The sequence below is a fragment of the Colius striatus genome, chromosome 7 (genome assembly GCF_028858725.1).
Source record: "Colius striatus isolate bColStr4 chromosome 7, bColStr4.1.hap1, whole genome shotgun sequence".
Classification (NCBI taxonomy): Eukaryota; Metazoa; Chordata; class Aves; order Coliiformes; family Coliidae; genus Colius; species Colius striatus.
In genome coordinates, this window is record NC_084765.1 from 2,263,609 (window position 1) to 2,282,678 (window position 19,070).

At 40.6% G+C, this 19,070-nt stretch overlaps 1 protein-coding gene across 2 annotated transcripts in view; it reads left to right on the plus strand.

Moving 5' to 3' along the window:
* SHANK2 (SH3 and multiple ankyrin repeat domains 2) overlaps nt 1-19,070 on the plus strand; it is a 332,306-nt gene that overhangs the window by 22,097 nt on the left and 291,139 nt on the right. For both annotated transcript variants that reach the window (XM_061999345.1, XM_061999344.1), the window contains exon 3: nt 4,148-4,215. The gene's annotated coding sequence lies outside the window, so the exon portion shown is untranslated. The remainder of the gene's footprint in view (nt 1-4,147; nt 4,216-19,070) is intronic.

Sequence of the window (19,070 nt, forward strand, 5' to 3'; positions counted from 1 at the left end):
TAAAGTATTGTGTAGTCATGTGAACTCCTCTGGTAGTCATGTTCTGTCGATATCACCTATAAATTACCTTTAATTTCACAAGCAGCTAGTAATTTGTGCTTATGTGCAAATAAGAGGGTCTTTGAGCCTGATGGCAACTTTGGATACATGAAAATAGACAAGGAACACTCAGGCTGTTATGGTAGCATTAAGTTTGTAAGAGCTGTTTGTGTTCAGAAAAGTTAGGGAGAAATTAATGAAATGTGTTGTTTTAAATGGTATTAATTAAAACATGCTAATCCTGCAGTTGACTGCTCCCCAGTGCTTAATTTTGGGGTGTTTCAGTATGTCCATTTTCTGTGCCATCCTCATAAATTGACAGGGAATGGTATTTCAGTGGCTGTGCAGACAGCTGTGCAGATAAGCCAGCTGGTCAGCTGGGAGCCAGCTCAAACTGGGGCCTCTGGAATAGTGTTAAGTTAGGAAGAAATCTTCACTTGAGTTTGCCAGTAGGGTTGTATGATATTTGTTGACTTGTGCTTGTGTGAGTCAGAATACTGGCAGAATAAATGCATTTTTGACAAGGAGCTTATAGACATGCCTTAGTCAGCAGTTAAGTTTACTTGAGCTTGTGCACATAGGTGTAGAGAAATGCTTGCAAACAAAGTTATCTGCCCCTGTTGCCATGAAAGGAACAGGAACATTTTGATACTTTTATCCCACTTGTTAAAATTCATACAAATATTGACACGTATCTGTTTCTGAAACTTGACAAATCTAAGAGAAGATTTGACCCGTGTCCTTTAAGGAGTGTTTATTCTGCATCATGCTGGTACAGTGAAGGCTTTGCTCTGGCGGTGGAAGCAGCTGCCGTGTGCTGTGTTTGGGAGATGGCATCCTGATTCATTTGCCAGGGGGAAAGGAGCAGCAATAAGAAGCTGAGGAGCGAGGACTATAAATACTGCATGGCTGCAGCTACGCTGCTCCCTCAACCAAGTTACTGTTGCTACATTGCACACTGCAAAAAGATGTCAGATCTCTTTACTGTACAGCACTGAATCACAGGGAAATAATGAACTGCACCGTTCATCTCTGGGCTTAGGGTTACAGTTTGGTGGTTTTCAGATTGATTTGATAAGGGAAATGGCTTATGAGACTGTGCTGTCAGTCTTTTCTCCCCTCCTTAACCATCTTGTTCTACTTTCCAATGGCTTTTGAATTTACTTCTCAACTTCAGCTTTTTAAAGGAAGAAAAATCTCTGAGGGTTTTATATGCTCACATCTCAATGGCCTCAACTTGCACCAAGAAGAAATGTTTCTGAGCATTTAATCTAAAAAAAAAGGCTATTAAACCTTGGAACTGGCTGCCCAAGAAAGTGGTGGAGTCATTATCCCTGCAGATATTCAAAGGATGTTTAGATGTGGAGCCAAGGAACGTGGTTTAGTGGTGGGCAGTGCTGGGTTAACAGTTGGGCTTGGTGATTTTAAAAGTCTTTTCCTACCTCAGTGATTCTATGACACTAAAGTGTTAAAAATGAGTGATTAGATGTAGGAGAGACCCATAATAGAGCTGTCACAGAGGGAAGAACATGTTCACTGCTATGTTTGGTGGATTGCCTGAGGGATGAATCTGTGCATGGCTGTGCTCTCTTGCCCAGCCACACGTGAAAACAACATCTGGAGGAGAAACCTGTTGCAGTAGGAAGTGTTAGGAATGTGTGAGTAACCTGGGGTTTCATGGCACAGACGTTTATTTAGGGATGCATCAGAGGCTCTGAGGTAAAGAGGAGTTTCTGCTCTACTCATCCTGTAGTCGTGGAGAGGAAAATACAGGATCCACAAGGAGACTTGGTATTTTTTGTCAGAAACAGGAGAGAGGACAGTTGCTCGCTTCTCCAATGACAGTGTCTTTCCCAACTACATACCCTCACCAAGCCTCATTAATAAACCAGTATTGACACCATAGTATACAAATATTCTCCTATAGAGAGCTTTTCCTAGCTCCATGTAAACCATTGTGAGTTTTTTTCACATTGATTTTCTTATCTGTAGAGTTAGCTCAGCAGGGTAATGTGACAAACAAGTTAACATCCAAAGTGCAAAATTGAGTCATGCTGCTGTAATAATTTGTGTAACTAGAAGAATTTGGCCTCCACATAGAACAAACTGCTGGCATCCTCCACTCTTCCACAATGGAGTGCAAAAATTCCCTGCAATGAATTTCTGTAGCCCCTATGTGTGGGTTATTTAGTACCTCAATGCTTAATGTTTATCTTGCTTTCGTCACTTACGTTGTTTACTACCAAAGTCCCAAAATATTTACTAAAGGTTCAAGCTATTGGTGCAGATATGCCTTTAGTAAATCTTAGCTGTACCTATCCAAAGCTGAGCAAGTTATAAATCTTCCCTAAATCTAATGAAGCTTGGCATTGGAATATGTTGAGCAGATGTGTCAACATTTGAGAGCAATTTTGGAAGGTTTAATCCGTGATGGATATATGCAGCCCAGGGTAATCTTCCTCCTCTATCTCTGGATCTGATTAGAAACTGAAACCTGATGTGTGGAAAATAGATACTTCAAAAGTAGAAGCAGTTTATCCTGTCTTTCAGAGATCAAAACACTTGTTAGGTTGGTTAATTTTGCTTTGCTTTTAATCTCCCAACTTCTTTCTTTTTATGGATCCTGGTTTCTGCCCTATGAGGAACAGATGATGATCTTTCCTTACTTACCTTTCCTGTGACTTTCCATCACTTTCCTGTGATGGTGGAGATCACATTTATATCTTCTGCTTTAAAAATGCAAAACCTAGTAGGTTTAATCCCAAATGCAGCTTCCTCCTATGTGATACAAAATATAGTAGTTCAGTGTAGGAAATGTCCTTCAATAGCATTTATGTTGCTGCTGTAAGGTAGCTGTGCAGAATTCTGCAGGTGCTGGAGACAGCTTTCGAAGTATTTTCTTCCTACTCAAAACTTTTTGGATAGGTTTATGTTCAGTAAAATATGTCAGAGTCTGTTTAAAGTGAAGAATGGTCTTAAATAGACTTACAAGGTGTTTAAACATTTAGGAATATGTGTGCATATTAGCATTAACTGTTGAATGTGCACAGTAGGAAGAGTCTAGTAAAGCACAGCACAAGGAGGGGTGAATTTGAGGTGAAGTCAGTTCTTGTTTATGTTGGAGTAAGTGGTGCAGTGCCAATGATGTTCCCAGAAGTATCCTTGAGTAATTCTAGTTTCACTTATGGTCATGTTCTGTATTTTTTCTGGAGTTGCATGGCTGCTTTACATTTCTCTTGTGTATAGTAGAAAGTGCCTGTTTAGACCTCTTAATAGGATTAGAAGTAATAGATGGAACATAATCGGTGTTATTTTTTAATGGAATCCTGTCCACCAGAGTACAACAGTAAAAAAGTTTGCCAAACTTGCTTCTGCAATGGAAATCTCTGGATTTTCTATTGCATTTCTATCTGTAAAAGGAGGAAATGCAGGGGAGGCAAGACTCTTCTTTTTTCAGCATGACCTGCAACCCATCAATGAAGGCAATAAAATTCGAATGCAGTATCAGGTAGCCAGCTATAGGCTGTTGCATTCTGTGCCAAGGACTGGACTTTGATGCTCAGCAAACGTCTGCTGGTTTAGGGGGCTGGAAACAGCAGACCCTAATTTCTGGATCTCCAATGGATATGGAGCAAAACCAAGCATCTCAGTGCTCAAATCTGGGTGGTTCAGCAAACGCACGTGCTCAGGACACTCTGTGCTTTGGCAAGACTTAAATCAATGAAGGTGTTTGTGGAAGGCAGCAAAGCAGCATCTTTCACCTTCTGTCAGATCTGGCCTGAGATTATGTCTGTCTTAATAACTGAAAGAGCCTATTTTTGCTCTAGTACTGACTTCATGCTGCCAGAAGCACTTTGAAGCGAGTGAAATGACATCAGGCTCTGCTGTTGCAAAGCTTTGCATAATATTTATGCTACAGCATGATAAATACGTTGGAAATGTGGAGTGTGATAAACTTCCTCTCTCTCTCTCTCTTGCAAACTAACATATCAAAATCCCTTTGTGCCCTGAGCACTTCTGCTGTATAGAATTTAAATGAAATGGCTATTAGGTCACTGATTTTCTTTCTCCACACCTCAGTCTTTACATCTTTCTGTGTTTTTAACAGGAATCTGAGATGATGGAGAGAATCTGATGATCATCTTGCCACCATTGCTCTCATCTGAATATTGACAGGTAAATATGCCAAACTAATTTTGTAGAGAAATCATTCCAGTTACCTGTGTCAAGTGAGCAAAAGATACAGTTACAGCCCAGGACTTCAGCTGTGTGTCTTGCTGGGTTCTGCTAAAGTGCATTTCAATAAACATGTGGTCAAAGATGCTCGAAATAACCTGCTTGATCCCCAACTAGGAGAATGTTCCTTTTCCTGCTTTACAGTGTTGAGTGGATTACAAGAATGATCTCACAGCAGAGGAATTTGCAGCTTAACCGTAGCCTCTAGTGAAGAATTTCTCCCATGTAACAGCTCTCTTCCTCCTCCTACTGAATATACCTTAAATATGAACTGGCAAGTAGACTGATGTCATAATGCTTCTCGTATTAGACATGTTCAAAACACTGGGCTTTTTTTCCCCAAAGAGCAATTTGTTCAGGAGTTTCCTGTGAATTTGCAACTGTTAGAGCTGGATAGACTTGCTGGCTTTTTGTACCTTTTTTTACCTTATCTGAAGGCTACATTTTCAGTGTTTTCTATTCAAACCAGCTTCTAGTCTCTCTCTGTGTCTTTTCCTTTTTAACAAATCTTTTCTATGATTCTTTTAAAGCACAGCTGAAGAAGTTTTGCTGGTACTCTGGAGACAACTTATAACTTTTCATGCAAAACTGTTTTTTTTAAACTAGAATTATTTTATTGGCTTTCAGTGCAATCATCACAAAATAAACAGAAACTTTAAAGGTGTGAATCAGAAAACTAGAACAGAAAGGACAATGATTTGAGATTAGCTTTCCTTTGGTAGTGTTTGATAGTTCTGTATGATCTGAAAACTAAAAAACTAATTTTCTCTGTGATAAGAGAAACTGAAGGTGCCTTTTCTTGTATTGGCTGCTGCAGGTGTGTGTGTTAATGCACATCATGAACCCAGATTAAAGGTGAGACAGTGAGTCCTAACAATATCTTTGAATGAGCACTGGAAGGAGAGTGAAAATACCAAAATTGTCTAAAATGTGTGAGAAGGATTGCTGTAAAGTGTGTGGTGACATGAAGCAACATAATTTGAAAGAGTAGTCTGTGGAAAGGTTGAAAGGAGAGAAAGATTGCAAGAAAGTGTGTACCTCAAAGGCCAGTGCACAAAGCTATGTAGCTTACCAAGCACTTAATAATTGACTGACTGCTTCTGTGGTAGGGCCACCATCAATGAGGAATACTTATGCCAATCAAAAGAGAAAGGTAATGGTACAGAAGCAGGTGCATAGATTTGGATTTTTTAAGTCTTAAATACAAGTCTTTTGTTGGCTGAAACATTGAAGTGAGTTTTGTGGTTAGGAGCTTTTCACAAGTCAAGGTGGTCCTTATTCTATGGTATGACCAAAATAACTCATCAGAGCCCACACTGTCAGGATAAATAAAGGATGTATATATCTGAGTTGGATGCAGAAGGGAGAAAGCATGGCTTGTGAAAAGATATATGTGCAGTAATTCTAAGATGAGGAAAATAAGTTGCTCAGTTTTCAAATGATTTGCTCAGTACTATGGAACTTAGTGGGAAACAGAAAGACCTCATCAGGGCACAGCTGAACTACCTTTCAAAGAAGTCTGAAGCAGAAGGATCAACAGTGGCTCATAACTAGCTTTGGTAACGTATGAAGGCTGAAATGTAGTTGAGAATACAGATGTGATTGTGCAAGGCCTTTGCTTATCTTTCCAGTCTTGTTTGGGTATATTTTTTCTGGCAATGTGGTTGTTTCCCATTTGCATTCTGAGCAGTCACAGTCACTGGAGATGTGAAAAGCAGACATTCAAGACTGAGCACACTGTGCTGTCTCCTAGTGACAGCCAGCAGTGACAGTGATGTTTGCTATAAGATGTCAACATTCCTCCATGCTTTAGGTGCTTTGGGTAGGGTAGTGAATTGCAACTTTCATCTCAGTTCTGTGGTTTTCTTTTCTCACTGTTGCAGGTCTTTGTTGCACATAGTGGTCTCTGGTTTTGAATCTTGAGGTTAGGGTTGGGTTTGGGTATTTTTATATACCCATATATTTAAACAGCCTTTATTACAGTAGACAGAATTTGTAATCATGTGCTTGATTCTTTTTAGCATAGCAAAACATTGTTTTGTATGTAGTCTTTCTGACTTACTATGATGTAATGAGTCTTCCTCAAAGGAAGACAAGAGATCCAGCCTTAAGTCCTGCATGGATCTGGGCAACCAAGTCATCAGCCTGGGTGCTGCTGCAAGAAGAGATGGTCTCTGAGGGTCATCTCACCTTGCCTGGTTCTTGCTTTGTGAAGGGAACCCTGCATGGCAAGAAAAGGCAAAGTATAATGGTAAGAAATGCAGATGTTTGGCATACTGATAGCTGCAGGTTTGTGGTGGGTGAAAGCAGCCCCTGCTGACCTGGATGCTGGGTGGAAAGTTAGGAGCCAATTCAAAATCTGAAAGATCTTTCTCCAGCTGTAATGATTCCATGATTCTATGAAATCTCATACAAAAACCTGAGGAGAAGCCAGGGGCTCCCTAAGGGAGAGACAGGAAAAAAATATCAAGTAAAAATGAATGTGTATAAGTAATTAAATTCTGATGTGCTTCCAGTAGCATGGAAGGGGCAGAAATGGTCACTCTTCATGTGTGGTTGAAAAGAAATGTGAGGAGAAGAGGAGTTTAGATTTATTAAGGCCTGGGGAAAACTTTTGAGGTGAGGCAGCTATGTGATGGCAAATGTAAAATAAACCTGTGAGGTAGACTCAATAAAACCTATGAGAGAATGTGAAGCAGACATAAAAGCTGGTGACAAATCTCTTTTTAATGCTTCTTTCCTTTTAAAAGTGTGAATGGAACAAAATATATCTCTGGTTTTCTATTAATGCTGAGAAGGAGGAGTTTTCTTTCTCTGCCTTTGCCTCCTTCATTCCTACAAGCAGAAAAGCTGCGAGTGGGTTCAATAAATCTCATTAATGGGTATGTCCTGAAGGACTTGGTTCACATGATGGGCTTAATTATTTCCTTCCCTGCACAGCTGCATCACAGGGTAAGCAGAGCTGCCTAGACCTTGTTCCTCTCTTATAATGAGATGCAGGGATAGGTAACTCTGACAGCATCCACAGCAGCGTTAGGAAATGAGCTTTGCATAGAAATTGGTCAGATTAGCAATACATGTGGAAGTATTTGAGCAGCAAAATAGAAAGAAGTGAAGCAAAATGAAAAGTATGTCTCATAGGGTCACTCCAGCACTCGGTTAAGTAGCAACTAGGAGTCCTTTCAAGCATAGTATTCCTGGACATCGCTGCTCTTCACTCCTAGGGAAACACAGTCCCATGTGGGTGGGAGTCACAAATGTTTCTGACTGTGAAATCCTTTATCAGCAGCTGCTTGATACCTCTGGAGCACTTAGTAAGAACTTTTAGTACATGCTTTCTTAATGGCAGAGCAATGGTAGTTCAAGAGATGCTGGATTTTTTTGTCAGGAATATTTGACATCACGATTCACTCAAGATTTCTCCTTTTTTAATAGTGTTTTGTATTCAGTTTGTGTATTTTGGGTAGACTGTCGTCATTTCCATGGCTGGAATCTCTAAAGTATGCTGTTGTGATTATGACATAAATGTTATCCATGGTAATGAATTCACTTAAGCAGGCCTTACAGGAGTACAGCCATCAGGAAATCTAATCAATTAGAAAGAAATCCATTTATTTCTGCTTTTCCAATAGCCTCGTTTTAGGACTTACATCACCTGGGGCTGAATAAGCAGATACATAAACAGGTAGAAATTACACTTTGCAAAGAAATCATGGTGTTATAACCAAATCCAGGACCTTTGGTGATGCTGAAGTTTACCTGAATCTCGGTTGTAAACTATAGGTGGGACTGTTGAGTCCATGCCAATTTTCATTGTTATGTCTGCTTGGAAAGTGCAAGAAAGGAGTATATTGTTGGTGGTGGGTCTAACAGCCAGCATGCATTTCTATGGTTGAAAAAACTTTATGCACATGAGTATGTTTTGCAGTGTGTAAATAAGTGAGATCATAGTGATTGCTAAAGGTATGTCTGCTTACATGCTAACTTTCAGAAAGCTCTGGGCTTACAGAACTAAAGTGCAGTTGTAAGATAATCTTTTGGCTTTCTCTTAAGCCTTACATCTCTATTTAAAGGAAAATTACAGATAAAAGTGTTGCATTTTGCTGTTGGCCTCAGTAAGACTGAGCTGTACATACATCACATGTGGCTGCCAGCTTTCCTTCTAAACTTAGTCCTTCTTCTTTATAGGGTCAAGTTTTTGTAAGGGGTTTGGTCATGGCTTTGTTGCATGCCTCAGTAGGAGGGCAAAATGACCTTATTCCTGTCTCTGACCTGGAGGGAGTGATGGAGCATGCTTTCATCAAGTTTGCAGGTGGCACCAAAGTGATGGAATAGGGCTGGCAGGAGCTATGTGAAATTCAGGGAGGACAAGGAGTAAGTCCTGTACCTGTGAAGGCAGAGCCCCTGCAGCAGTGCAGGTGGGGACTGGCTGGCAGGAGAGCAGCTCTGATGACTGGGGTGTCCAGGTGGGCAGCAAGCTGGACGTGTGCCAGCAGTGTGCCTGACAGCAGCAGCAGATGACAACCTGGGCTGTCCTGGCAAGCTGCAGCCACCAGCTCAAGAAAAGTGGTTATACCACTTGACTTGACACTTGGTAGACCACACTTGAGCACTGTGTCTAGTCTTGACACCCTCCCCCAGTATAGGAATGATGTTGACAAACTGTTCTGTGAAGGATGGAGTCCTTGTCCTGCAGGGAGAGGCTGAGGGACAGGGGCTTGCTCAGCCAACCCAGGGCTCCAGGAGGATACTGAGATGACAGAGCTAGCCTCTGTACAGCAGAGTGGCATTTCAGTGATGAAAACTCAAGAAGTTTGTTATAAATCTTTCTGTATTTTCAGAAGTTAATATTCTTTAGATTTTTTGTTTCCCTACTTCTGTGTACTAGCCAGGAACACAGTTCTCATTCTGTTTTCTTCCCACCTAAGAAGAATTACCTGAGCCTCTTGAAGATAATAATTAAGTGTTAGTAATCAGTGAGAATAAATGGTTCTTTTTATCAGTTTTATTGTGCCTAAACTTTGGGTAGATATAACTAGGTAAAAATTCATTTCCCATCTTTACAATGAGTTGAATCAAAATCTCAAAGATCAAGAGAATACTTTCTCAGTTGTTCTGCAGAATCACTGTGCTGCCTGGGTCATCTTGGCAGATCACTTAACCCTTCTGAGCCTCCAGATGTTTTTCCCCAGCCTGCCATCACCATCATCATTCACATACACAGTCTTAAAGATTGTCCTTTTCTTGCACCATGAGCACGGGCTTCTTTGCACAGACTTGCTATAAGTTAAAGCCCAAGGCATGCTTACTTTGGGTTGGAAAATAAGTAGGCAGGATGCAGATAAGATCAGCAGATTTCTTTTTTCAAGGTTTCTTTTGCAAATAATCAGGTGAATTTTTCTGCAGTTGGGATGAGAGAGGCCTGGAAACCATCTGTCACGGGGAAGCAGGGATATTTGCTGCAGACATACACAGATGGGCACAGCAATAGCGAGGACGTGGCACGTGGCTTTGCTTACACTGGGGTTTGGCTAAACCAAGGGCTGCTCACCTTCCCTGACTCCTCTACAGTGTGTGCATCCTTTCTGGGTCATTATTTGTTTGTTGCTTCCTTCTTGATTAAGAAGTTATCTGAAGGCCAGGTGATTCCATCTTTCTTCCTTCCTCTCTACTTAAGTTTGTTTAGTGGTCCTACCTGAGGCCAGGGCTTGTTTCTGCTCAGCTATTGAGCCATTAAAGCAGCAACTGACTTAAACTAGATGTTTGTTCACTTACCATACTGCCTGAGGTATTGCCAATATACTTATTGAAGTGAAGAATAATGGTCACACTTGACCTGTGTTTGTACAATGGCTCTTGATCTGAGATTTCTGGATCCTCACGTTAGTATTTCAAATGAAACCTGACTCCAAACGAAGCTGATGGATGAAACTGGGCTCTGCATTTGTCAGCTGCCCTACTTATGCACATCTGTTAGAGGGGAAAAAATGCTGCTCTGTAGAGAACTGCTGTATTTCAAAATGTGGTTTCTTTGGGTTTTGAAACAAAACTCCCATTTTCTGTGTCCTAGAGCCCTGCACTGGAATGGCTTAACTTGGAAATCTTCAGCTCCAGGGTGCTTTGTAGGGGTACTGCCCCAGATTTGCAGACCTGGACAACCAGATCTGTGCCCCCAAATCCCACCTTGTAGGTGCTGAAAATGTTGTGTCCTGTAAAAATTTGAAGTGCTGTTTGCTACTAAGTTGAAATAAAAATGAATTTGTTGAAACTAAACAAGAAGAAAAGCCAAGACACGTAACGAGACAGGATCATTGATTTTTGTTTTCAACCAGCTGACAAAGATAACTCATCATTTTATAAGGAAAATGGAGCATCTCTTGGAAGCTTTGTTTTTTTTTTTTACTGGCATATTATTTCTTTGATTAAAGTATTGCAAACAATGAGACTGTTTTTGGCAATATGGCAAGTAAAACAAAAGCAGCCCCCATCAGGGTCGCTTCTGAAGAAAGTTCAGGTTTAATTTTATAGCAAAATCAATGCTAAGGAGAAGTGGGAATCTGCTTTATCTACTCTCAGGACCCGATCTAATCTATGTAAAAAGACAGCAACAGTGCTTCTCTGTTAACAGTTAATGATGGTTGTATTTGAATTACTCCTAAAACGTTTTCTTTACGGATAAAGAGGAAAAAGGTTGATAGGCATAAAATGCAAATTAACAAGCAACTAAGCTGCTTTGTCCGCAAGGGAGATGAACATGAGGTAAATATGTTCAACAAGCTTTGATTCTCCTTTTTTCAAGTTCCTGTTGTAAATCTTGTTAAAGTCTCTTATGTCCTTTCCCTTCCAACACAGTGTAATCTTCTTGATATTTACGTAGTCAAGTGCAAGCAGAGGCTGGGAGCAAAAAGGCTAGAGGAGAAAATTGCTTGCCCTACATGATTCTGTTTTGTGAGGAAAATTTCTGGGGAAACAAACCCAGCCATTATATCTGTCTTTTATCAATAGATAATGACTTTTAGAAATTGAAGCTGTGTAACCCTTCCACATTACTTAGAGAATGATTCACGGCTAACGAGTCGCATCGTATCACCATGTTTTCCTGGTTTGATCACTGAAAAGCTGTCATATTAGGAAGAAATACCTTCCTGGATCCAGAATTGGATAAACTTTTCATTGTCCCATGTTGGCTTTTCATCACGTACCCTAGCTGTTGTTTTTCTCATGAGCAGAACATGCAGGGCTCAAGTCCTGTTGGAACTAGTCCTGAAGACAACTTGTTGGCTGCAGTGGGATTACGTATGTGATCGATTCCCCATGCAAGATCCCACATTGCCTAAAAAGGATCTCAGAAGGTTACTCTCTATACTTTTGCATGTAGCAAGATCAAGATGGTAAAGATTATATCACAGATCCAACTCAGATTACTTAGAAAGGGGCATGTATTTGAGTTTAGCAGTCTGAGAAGACACATCTCAGGTTTGGGATGGTGATGAATAGGCTGCCCAGGGAGGGTGTGGAGGCTCCTTCTCTGGAGGTTTTCTAAACCTGCCTGGATGTGTTCCTGTGACCTGCTTTAGCAGAGGAGTTGGACTAGATGATCTCTAAAGATCCCTTCCAACCTCTACCATTCTATGATTCTGTGAACTTTGGTGCTTGGGATAACATGCATTTTCTTTTAAAAAGTTTTGTTCTTTCTCATCATATTCAAATGTGTTGTTTAGTTGGTACTCATTTAGCTTCAATTTGCTTAACATGTGCTTAAAGTGCTTTAGAGTACTGGATGAATACATTAAACAGATAAGTTTTCAACCCAAAAGTTCTAAGTCTATGCAACTGCTTCAGGATCTAGTCTCTTATTTAATACTTCAAAGTGTATTATGATCTTGTCCTGGGTATAGTATCCATTGCAAGCAGTATTTAGAGAATGACTTAGTAGTGCTGTTATTTGTCAGTCAATTGGAAAATGGAAGTTTAATGCTCAAAACTAGACCCCATATTAAAAAAAGATATAGAAATGAATGGAGCCTGGAAGCTCCCTTCCTTGGGGCTTGGGAGGCTGGTTGTAATTCCTTGTCTGGAAGAATGACCTTTAAATAAAAGTCAGACAGAATTGCACTGAAAACCTTGCAGGTGGTTAAAAGAAGGCACTTAAGATATTATATTGCCAGTGGGAGTTGGCCTTTACTGTAAACTTCACTGTGGTTAACATTTATAAATACTTGCTGTGTTTCCCCTAGTAGTATGTTTGACTCTTTCTTTTAAAAAGATTTTAAACTGTTTTAACCAACCTGATTGTGCTCCTCTGTGGTAAATCTTTACACTTGGTTCCTTTTCCTTCTCTCAGGTTCTGTTTTCTCATGTCAAATTCCTCCATCAAACATTTTTCTGTTTTCCCATGTTGAACTTCTGCTTCAAATGTTTTGAAGCTTTTTCTCCATTTGCTTCCTTTACCTGTTTTCCAGCCTTGCTCATTCAACCCAGTAAGCTGCTTGTCTCCAGTTTTCTTTGCATTTGTCCTTCCCTAAAAATCTCCCTTTGCATCTGCAAACTTCAACCTTTCCATAAAGATAGCGTGACCAGCTGAATAGTTTGCAAGGAGAAGAGATACTAAGTAGAACAGACAGAGGACCAAGGAGAATTTTTAGCATCCAAAGCTATTTGGAAACTGAGGAAACTTTATAGCAAACGAGTTACTCTCTGTTTGCAGAAATAGATTGTGTGTGTAGGGATTTTGTATGTGCACAGGAGTGCTAGTGGTGAAGTGTATCTGTTTAAAAAAACAACCAACCAACAAGAAAACCCCCAAACCCAAAACATTCCTACAGTCTGATCTTAAGGCTCGCTGTAATCATATGATGTTGGTATTTAAGACTCTAAATACCAGCCGTTAATGGGGCTTAGCCTCTTCTTGGCAAGGCTATGCTGTGTAAATATACGTGAAGAAACTGCCTCAGAAGTAAGGAGTGGGTTCAACAATTAGTACACTCCATTTTCTCTTTTTGTTTATCAAAAAAGAAGGGAAAGAAGTGTCACTCTTGAGCCTTTCTGCAAGACTGTTTGTCACTTGTGCAGATCACCTGGCAAAGAAATCAAGGACTGCATAATCTACTCTTTAAACAAGAAGAATCTTCTGATGGTGGCAGCGAGAACAAATGGATATGGACACTGATTTTCAGTATTGATTGCAAAGCAATATTTAAGATTTGAAGTAAGAGATGCCACGTTGAGAAACAACAGCTTCAGAGGAAAGTAAAGGAGGAATTTTGCTTGGCCTTCTGGTACGTTAACACTTATGCCTCAGCACACATCTTGTGAAATATTTATTGGGGTGTTTCAGTTACTTAACAGAGAGATCAAAAATGCATTACCAGTCAGTGTAACCAAAGTGAATGAAGTAAAAGGACTGGTGTACAGGGAATAAAACCATAATTATGGGGGTAGTGAACAGCAAAATAGAGTATGATTGCATTTGTTTAGATAATGACCGTGGATGGGGATTTTTTTCAGGTAACAAGCCAGTGATTTGGCTTTCTAGCATTTTCTTCCACAGAATGGAAGTGTTTTAGAGAAGACTCAAGAATCAGCTGCCCCATTTTACAGAGGCATGTCAAGGGGACTGCAGGATAACAGGTCACCTTTCTTAGAGACATTGCTCTTTATTTTTCAGTCTCTAAAACTACGTCTATGCTTCTAAATAAAATCAGAGCAGGCTGTGTTCACTCAGGGCATGTGGCTTGCAGTGGGCTTTGCTGACCCTTGGATATCTTCTGAGCTCCTGAGCCTCAGGAAACTGTTTTTTGGTGATTTAGCCTAAGTCAGTGTCTGCAATAGCACATGGGCTGCGTTGCAGTACAGCAGGGAGGCATTTCAGTAGCGTGGAAGGCTGCTGAGATGAGAAGGTGCTGAGCCTGGTAGCATCTCATGTGTATGCCCTGTATTCAAGGAGCACTGCCTGGCACTGGCCAAGGGACCACACTTGGGACATGCTGAGGAAGCAACACCTTGTTTTGCTGCCTGGCCACTGGTTTTCCTAGAAGGATAAAGATAGCCTTGGACACTGTGCTTTTGCAGAAGGTCCACAGGACAGGAGCCTGACCAGCACAGTTTCAGGTGGCGTCACATCAACACCAAAGCTGCCTTCTCATCTGATGACAACAGAAGTACCTTGTCTGCTCTGAGATTTTGCTATTGGCTGGTTATCACTCCTTGTACACATCTGTTTTCCTTCTTGTAGATGTGTTCCTTTACGTTCTGCAGTTTCCTGGGTGAATTTTATGTCGGTGGGTTTTAATGAGCTGTCCTGTCTGGAATGATGGCATTTCTCTATGAATAATCAACAGATTTTCATTGGAGTTAATCAAATGCCTGTATTTATGTAGATTTCTTTCCTGTCACTTAGGCAGCAGTGTCTCAGGTTCACTTCAGCCTGGCAAGCATTAATGCTGCCTTTCAAAAAAGTGATTCTGCCCTTTTCATGCCCTGGCTGTTTGCTTCTGGCCCTCTGCCATTTTCCTCCTGCTGCTTATGCAAACATTTGCATAGTGATCCACTTCAGAGACGTGATGGATGCTGAAACTAACCTCCCAAACCAAAAAAAAAGAGGGTTTTTAACCCAGATTGATGCTTTGTTCTGCTTCACTCTTCATGTTAGTGCAGAGACTAAAGCAGTCTGGGAGCAAGCAGTCTGCGGAGTAAGGGAGGGGGGTGAGATAACTTCTTTGGGAGGCAATGCTGGTTGTTTCCAGCTTTAAAGTAAGAGTGCAAAGTGGAGATTGAACCCATCAAATTGCAAATTGCTCATTGGAGTCGGTCTTCAATTCAGATTTTCTTCTCTGTGACCTTTCCTGCAGGACTGTGCAGAGGTGTGAAATGCAGATGGGGTTGTACTCCCACCTTTAGCGTTGTCTGCAATGCATCCTTATTTTAATATTAATATAGTTAGAAAAGGCAATGCTTGATCTTCTCCAGCATCTGAAATTAATAACTTGGTGAGCTGGTTCTTGAGCTGATACATATAATCCCAAGCAAAGTTGCAAGATCCAAGAGTTAGGAGCTCTGGCAGGTTTTACACAGACGGAAATCCCTTTCCTGAATAGTTTTACTTCAGAGTTAATGATTAAATACCTCTTTCTAGCAGTTGCTCTTACCCTAACAGTAAACTTTTCTCACAGTCTGGTTAATGGCATTACTCAACCCCTAACAATGCCAACTCGGTATCTGAGATATTCCCACAGGTGTTTGAACTCGCTTGACAATAGCAGTCTAGAGGGCTTCTCCCTGCAGGCCACAGGACTGTTATTGTGCAACTGAATGTTTATATAAAAATAGATTGTTCTTATCATGACTACCAGCCAGTGCCCCTTGAATTTGAAACCTTGCTCTGAGATCTAGCTTCAGCTGGCCTTGGACAAGACATTTGATGCATGTGCCTCAGCTGTGTTTTAGAGAGAGAACTGAAGACTATTGTGATTGGTTTGAAATGGCCACTCATGTGAGACTCTAGCTCACAATCATGTGGTAACAAAGCCAACATGTCACAGGTCAGGGAAGGGAGGATTGTTACCTTTTAATGTTCTTTATCATAGTTTAGTTGGAAAAGAACTTTAAGAGTCCAACCCCTCACCTCACACTGCCAAGCCCATCACTAACCCATGGCACTCAGGACCTCAGCTGTGAGGGAAAGCATCTGTGAGGGGGAAAAAAAAGCATCTGTGAGGGAAAGACAGCAATCTGAGCTCAACTCATTTCATCTGTCTTGTTGGCCTGAGAAACATAACCCAACAATAGCCATAGAGGCAGAGTAAATGTCCCCGTGCTCCTGCAGAGGTAGAGGGCAAGGTCCTGAGGAAGAAGTACAAAAATAAGGGCAAGCATATAGCCATCCTTTCATTTTTTTATCTTCCACGCTGCTTTAGGGCCAACCTGTGTCAGAAGTGGTGTTTAACCAGCTGGAGCTCGTTCTTGCTTTGTTCAGGTGGTTAGGGAACATGCAGGGACAAGGGAAGGAGAGAGCTGAGGGCTGGGGCATGTGGGGACCTCAAGGTACAGGAGCTGAAAACACAGACAGAGGGTGTGAGGTGAAGCAAAGATTGTTTGTATCAGTAGTTTTTTATTGTGGATTTGCTTCCAAGATCTTTGGAAATCTGCTTTCCTTTGTTCAGAGAGAAACTGTCTTCATTCAGTGCTCCTTTACCGAAAAACTCCAGTGATGTACCACAATGCTGCAAAATACAATCAGCTTTACTGTAGGAAGCAAAGATCTCTTGTGACTTTAAAAAACAGACAACCCAGATAGTTATATCAGCAAAGTCTAAGCTCTGTTTTAGCTGTGCAATGTCCTTTTGAACCAATGAATTGCCAACAGAAAAATAGAGAGACCTGGGATCTTCTTCTGCTGTACAAGCCTAGGTAAACCAGGCAACCTGCTTTGTTTGTTCGGAGGCAATAGTTTTGATTGTGGAAAAGTGTTTGGAATATCACTGAGGCAAAAGTGAAACAGTTCCTAAAATATAACTTACCCATGTGAACTATGACAGCAGGCATCTCAAGTTAACAAATGGTGGTATCTTCCATTTCCACTCAACTTAAAAGCCAAACAACAAAATTGCTCGAAGGTGTCTGTAGATTTAGGGAGATGTGCTTGACCTCTGCTCCCTGGAAGGTTCTACCCTAGACTGGGACCCACACTGAGTTGATTTCTCCAGTGGTTAGATTTTTGGCTTGTCTTTTTTAAGGCACTGAAATGATCTGCTTCTCTTGTAGCACTTGTAGGGCATAGGTTCTATTTTGCCACTGTGAATACAGCCTTTCATTATCCTTTTTATGGTTACTTGTGCATTTTTGAGAAAAAAAACCTGTATTCCATGAAATTAAGTGACTTGTGTGACTCCATATGTCTCCAAGGAATTCTTTGTCCCACGATTTACTAAACTCAAGTGCTTGATACCTGCGAGCTGGTTCTTTTATCTAGTGATTTCCCATTGTTATTCCATAATGAGACATTTCTGGGTAGTTTTTGCATGAAAATCCACTTGCCAAAACCTTGGGAAGTTCTCCTAATGCACCTCTTCATGTGTGTGTTGTATAATTGCAGTTCACTGCTCTCTGTAAGAGGAGTTGAATCCATTGCACTGGAAGATGTTGCTCTCTCAAATGCCTTTAGGGAGAGACAACCCACGTGATGGTCTCAATGTCTTTTCCCTCTCACTCACTGACCTATAGCTCTTATGCTCTTAAATACTGTATATTGATCTACTATATTTTGACTTCATGTGGTTTAGCATTGGTGGATAAATAATGAAGCCATTGAATTTATGCTTTTTATTGACTTAAGGTGCTTTGGAGAGCTGCATTAATCTACAGTTCAGTGAAGCAGGAAGAAAATGAAATAGTCCCTCAAGAGTTTTCTTTTGTAAATAGAGCTTTGCATTAAGCTGCTGTGAACTGGCTTGCTTTCAGATTTCTGAATGCACTGTTTTTGTCTTTGTTAGTAATTATAGCTGAGGGTAATAACGCTGGAATTGTCCTTCATCAGAAATAACAATAAGACTTGATGATGTGGGTATGCAATGTGCTTTGGAAACGCTTGCCCTTGCCCTCAAGCTTTAGGCCTGCCTTGCCACTGCCTGTCCTCTGGTGCAAATACTGGCTCTGGCCTATGGTCACCTTAAAATGCTAAATAAGTATAGTTGCCCTTTATGCCTTCGTTGTAATCGTCGGGGTGTAAATGACTGGACAGCAAAGAGGAACGAATAATCTGGTTGTGGTATTTAGTTGGCTCAAACTTACAGTTGGCTGTTTGGTTAGTTGTCAGTGGAATTGACTGTTTGGGGTTTTTTTTCTTTTAGCTGAGGATTTTTTTATTAAAAAAGGAGGTTTCTAATGGCAAATGTTTAAAATAGTGCTTTTCTGGCCTCTGAAAACTGAATAATACACGGTTATAAAGGACTGCAAAGTTTATGGTGGCTATTGCAATCTTACCAGTGTCAATTCTTCACCCATTTTTTAATAGAATAATAAGTTTGTTTTCCTGGAGAAGCTTTTAGTTGGTGGGACAAAACCCCTTCTCTTGTGCTTCTACAGAAGGGAAATGTTCTGCTGTTCTTACTGTGAGGCCTCTGATAGAAATTTCCATCCTTTAGAATCAACATTGCTTTCATTTTACCTTAATGTATACCACAGACTGCAAGTGTTTCTAAAATCTGTGCTTGAGGATGTACAGTCAAAAGGTTTTGGTAGTGTTGGTAGTAAAGGGTGTTGTATGAGCCACAAAGCAGCATCTGCATCTGTCTGGCTCTCTGTAGTATTTAATTTTTTGGTTGATTCTGCCATTTGAAGAAACTGTCTTTTATTGAAGCCTTAACCTGCACAGCTTTTGATGTACTGAATGATGTTAATTTAGCACCTGTATTGATTTTTCTGAACTGTCCTTTTGTACTGGGTGAAGAGGCTTCAAAGTCAGATCTAGTTTTAAGTACAGTTTACAACAGGGCTATTTAGCAAAGAACCTGGTAATTATACTGGGTTTTTTCTGGGTCCTTTGGGAGGATGGATGTTCCTGGGAAGAAAGGTCATCTTTCCTTTTATTACTCTTCTCCTTCTCCTGTCCTCCTTCCTCTTCTGTAATAAACTGGAAGCCAGATAAATTGGTAGCCTACATACATAAATTACAGAAGGAAAGAAAAGGGGGATAAGATGTAAAACTTTGTTAAATGCATGTTACTTCCCAGAAAACAAAACTTGTAGCAGATTCATTTTTCAGATTTGAACTATAACTGTTAATCTTTTATATTGGC